Source organism: Electrophorus electricus, chromosome 1 (genome assembly GCF_041902795.1).
Source record: "Electrophorus electricus isolate QZ-2024a chromosome 1, ASM4190279v1, whole genome shotgun sequence".
Lineage (NCBI taxonomy): Eukaryota > Metazoa > Chordata > Actinopteri > Gymnotiformes > Gymnotidae > Electrophorus > Electrophorus electricus.
The window spans coordinates 29,792,978-29,797,925 of record NC_137497.1 but is presented as its reverse complement, the minus strand read 5'-3'; positions in this window follow the sequence as shown (position 1 = coordinate 29,797,925).

The window sequence follows — 4,948 nt, the reverse complement described above, 5'->3', positions numbered from 1 at the left end:
ACACACACACACCCCTTTGCAAAATGCCTAATCACAATGGGGGCGTGGGGCTGGCGGGGAGAGATGGGTAGTGATGTTGGGCAGTAGGCAACGGCCTTGCCTGGAGGGAATGAGGTCTCTGAAATGGATTCAGCCAGTTGCTCCAACGACAGAGGACGGGAGACGGGAGCAGAGGGGAGAGGGTGGGCCGCACGCTGCTCAGAGTGATGGGGCCATGCTGGCTGTAACCTTGACCACCCGACTGAGCAGGAGCGCACCAGAGACATATCACACCGCCACCTTTCTCTGCGTTTGTAAAAGAACGGCACAGAGCTCAAATAGAAAAAAGAAGAAGATTGAAAATATGGCTGGGGAAAAAGTAAGTTATTGGAGGAATCTCTTGGAATTCTAAAGGGCTGTATATCTTCTTCACACCTTATGTGCATGCGCACACACATACACACACACACACACACACACACACACACACACACATACAGAGTACATATTTAGCATGAAAGAGCATGGGAGAAATGCTTCAGAAAAATTGAATGCATTGTTTTTTTTCCTTGCAGACTCTGCTCACTAAGAAGGTTTCCTGCGAAGAATAGACTTTCTTTGAAAAGATAGTGAAGTTCGGCCCTTGCATTGGTAAGCCTCAGCAAATACCCAGCACCCAGCCCCCAGAAACCCAGTCACCCAGCAACCCAGTCATCCAGACACACAGTCACCCAGCCCGTAGAAACCCAGTCACCCAGCCACCCAACCCCCAGAAACCCAGTCACCTAGCCACCCAGTCACCCAGCAACCCAGTCATCCAGCAACCCAGTCACCCAGCAACCCAGTCATCCAGCCACCCAGTCACCCAGCCCCCAGCAACCCAGTCATCCAGCCACCCAGTCACCCAGCCCCCAGCAACCCAGTCACCAAGCAACCCAGTCACCCAGCAACCCAGTCATCCAGCCACCCAGTCACCCAGCCCCCAGAAACCCAGCCACCCAGCCACCCAGTCACCCAGCCACCCAGTCACCCAGCCCCCAGAAACCCAGCCACCCAGCCACCCAGTCACCCAGCCACCCAATTACCCAGCCACCCAGTCACCCAGCCCCTCACCCATCCCTGAGAAGATCTTTGAATGCCCCTTATGTTCAAATTCATGACCAATTTATATCTCTTTATCCTTTAATGCTAAAGTCACATGGTCTCTTGGACCAGCTTCATTGAACCTTTCCCAGTGGCATCTGCTTCTGCCTTACACCCAGACAGGGCTGGTAACATGTGCGGTTTGTGTGTATGCGTGTGTGAGTGAGGCAGAACGAGAAAGAGATGAGACTGACCGGGTACCTTGTGGATTAGTCTGCGACTGGTTCTTTAAACGCTGCTGGGAATGTTTTAGAACAATGTCTAGCGTGTCAAAGGGGAGAGACACAACAGACACCGTAGGACATCCATGGGGCAGGGGCAGAACACACAGAGAGCTGTTTACTGCTCAATATAGAAAAATGAAACTGGATCAAGAAAAAGCCCCAAGCTTTACTTTCTTGCTCTGTCATTCGGTCTGTCAGTCTGCCTCTCGCGCTCTCCACGGGTCTTTCTCTTTGTCTCTATGGGAGCAGGAAAGTGGCCGAGCGGGGTCTGTGGGACGAACAGGGAAGCCGACTGAACCACACAGTGATTTAAATTGGTTGCACCTGTGCATGATTTGCGACAGCCTACTTATATGTGGATTTCACTCCTAGCAGGTGAGCTGGAGAGAGAGAGAGAGAGAGAGAGAGAGAGAGAGAGAGAGAGAGAGAGAGAGAGAGAGAGAGAGATTTATGTGTGACAAGTATATGTCAAATAGGAGGATGTCTAAACTGCATATCATATTATCATCTGCCACTTTACCCTGACCCACTGGACAACCCCCCCTGCAAGCGCCTTGCAGGTTTACATCAGAATACACGAATACACCACAGAGGCTGCTCTGCTTTCACATACTGTTCTCCTGGTGTTAGTCCCGTGCTGGTCACTTTCCAAAAGAATGACAGGGGTTGTGACAGGGAAACACAGAGCCTGTCACCTAGCACCTTTACTAAGAGACGCATACACAGCAGTTTTCATCTCTTCCAGAGTAGCTTTGTATCCTGTCATCTTGTGTGTGTGTGTGTGTGTGTGTGTGTGTGTGTTTAAAGTTTCATGTTCTACCTTGGCAGATCTGCTCTTTCCTTTCTTTTCAGAACTCAAAACAGATCCATCAAATACTGCCCGCCAGGTGCAGACCTGTGTGATCTCATTAAAATGAGTGTGTGAATGTGCTCTCTCTCTTTCACTCTCTCTCGCTCTCGTCCTCTCATCTCCTCCCCCCCACCTCACACACACAGACACACACACACACACACACACGCTTGCATCCATGCACACGTGCCGCATGCACACATCTAACTTCACAGGTATAACAGCAGCAAACCAGTTCAGCGTAAGATGACTTATTCATCGGGTGAGCGGTTAGCCTTGTGTGTGTGTGTGTGTGTGTGTGTGTGTGTGTGCGTGTTATAGAGAGAGACAGATAAAAAGAGGACATTTGAGATAAATAAAACCTCTGACCGGATGAGCACAGGTGGAAAGATGGAAACAAATGGGAGTTCCCTCTCAAGCTGACCACATTTACATGGGGCTGTGCACTACATGCTCATATCAGAGCAGCGCGCTACTTTGATTTGCACTGTGAGTGTGCTTGAAGCTTTGATAACTAAAAAAGCAATTTGTCTATATGAGGAAATTGTCTGCGTGTATGTTAAAAAGGTGTGTGTGTGTGTGTGTGTGTGTGTGTGTGTGTGTGTGTGTGTGTGCGTGCGTGCGTTTGCTTCTTTAAAGCATTTTCTCCTTTGAGTGTAAGCAAAGGTTTTGTCTCCAGTGGTACTCTGTACTAGATTGGCCATTAAGCCTGAATATCGAAGAATATTACTGTTTTAATTTGATTTTAACTATGCTTGTGTGAGCTTTTATACACTTCTGTGGAAAGGTACTTTAGACTTTATGTAAACAAACAAACAAAAACCTCGCAAAATATTACTGAACTGAAGCGGAAATGTATTAGAGGACATTATTATTGTTATTTTGATTTGATTTGACATTTGATTATATGTGCGTATGTGTGTGTGTGTGTGTGTGTGTGTGTGTGTGTGTGTGTGCGTGTGTGTGTTGGTTACACAGCTCAGTCCATTATATCGGAGCTTGATTTTCCAGAGGCTGAAGGCAGATGCAACAGGCGTATGTTGCAGGTTTGCAACTTTTCTGTCCGTGTGTCTGAGGTTGTCCCTCATGCTGAATTTCAGTAATTTGCCTTCATTCCAAGTAATCAACACAGAGGCCAGTAAATGCAGACTGCTGTGGCAGTGGAGAAGGCTCCAAACACTGCCTCGCTGTTAAGCCTCACTGCTCCGGTTAGCCTCACGCTGTCCTGTTGTTTCCCTTGGCTCCTCATTCGATGGCAACCGTCGACTAACCGTCCAGCCGACCAAGTCGTAAACTCCGCGTCCAACTACGTTCTGAAAAGACTCACTCTAGTAAATAACAGCAGGCTTGGCCCAAGGCACTGGAGAATAACCAGAGGCAAACAACAGAATAATGTCGGGGTAAAGTGCGTCTCTCCCACGCTAAACTGTCAAAGAGAAGCCCAGTCGTTTGCATCTATTATGAACGAGCGGTTAATAATGCATTAGGGGTTTTGTTTCGGATGGAAAGAGCGGGAAAGAGTGGAACTGTTAAACGTGGAGATCCGGTTATAATGGTTAAATGGTGGATTGGGGTTCAGTGAGGGACAAATCCTCTTTCATGTTCCTCCATCGCACGCGCACATCGGGGCGAGTCGTAAGGTTGGAGTTATTGCACGGAGGCATGACGGCAAAAAAAAAAAAGAGAAACGCGTGTTGGTGGAGACGAGGCGCAGTCAACCCTGGAAGCTGTGCGTTTAGGGCAGCAGTCTCCGCTTGAATTCTCTATCTCAATATTCGTTTTTTAATGGGATATTCAGTTACGCTACCGCATCCGGTCATTTTCAGCGTGTGTGACGTGAATACGAAATTCAAACAGCGTTCATTTGTTTGAATTTCACATTTACGACATCGAGTGACTTACAGTTATAACTCAGGACAAATTGAGCAATTGAGGGCTAAGGGTCTTGCTCCAGGGGGCCCAACTGCGCTGGCACTGGGGCTTGAACTGGCAACCTTCTGAGCAGGAGTCAAGTAGCTTAATGTTTCAGCTCTCACTGGAGTACCAGGCTGAGATCTCGGAGAGCTGAGGTTGGAGTTCAGACCAGCTTTATCGGTGGAACTCAAGGACGAAGAAAGGGGTAGGGCGCAAAAACGTTATCACCCAGAGGAGCGGAGAAGCTGGGAATATATTGAGGTTTAAATTTAAGTTTCTTACACTGTCAAGGGAAATATCTCCATTGAGAAATCCAGAAAAGGGATGAAATTCATGGGTCGTCCTTTGCCAGTGCTCCGGAGGGAGCGCAGAGGGTAAAATAGGTAAATTACACCCTGCAAGTTACTCAAATTTTATGGTTACAGAGCTACAGAACAACATAAGGGCGAGCTATCAAAGTGTCGTACATCCAAAAAGACGTGAGGAGCATATCAGTGGTGAGACTGCACCAGGGTATTGTGAAGAAGAGGGTACATGCAGAGATCTGTGCTGTACTGGAGGAACTCCTGCGGGAATGAGGGCGCTGACCATATCGAGCTGCACAGTGACAAATATCAGAATAAAGTACACAGATCACATACTCTAGTGAAAGTCCAGACATCCTCAGTAAAACATTACTCAAATTAGGGTAGAAGTCCTCTATTTCTAGTTTAGTTAAAGTTCAAAAGTACTTGGCTTAAAATGTGCTTACCAGAAGAAAATTTACTGGGAGTTATTAGAATTGTTATATTGTTTGATGAAGAGTTTTTTTTATTAAGGAGTCTTTGCGAGGTTTCTG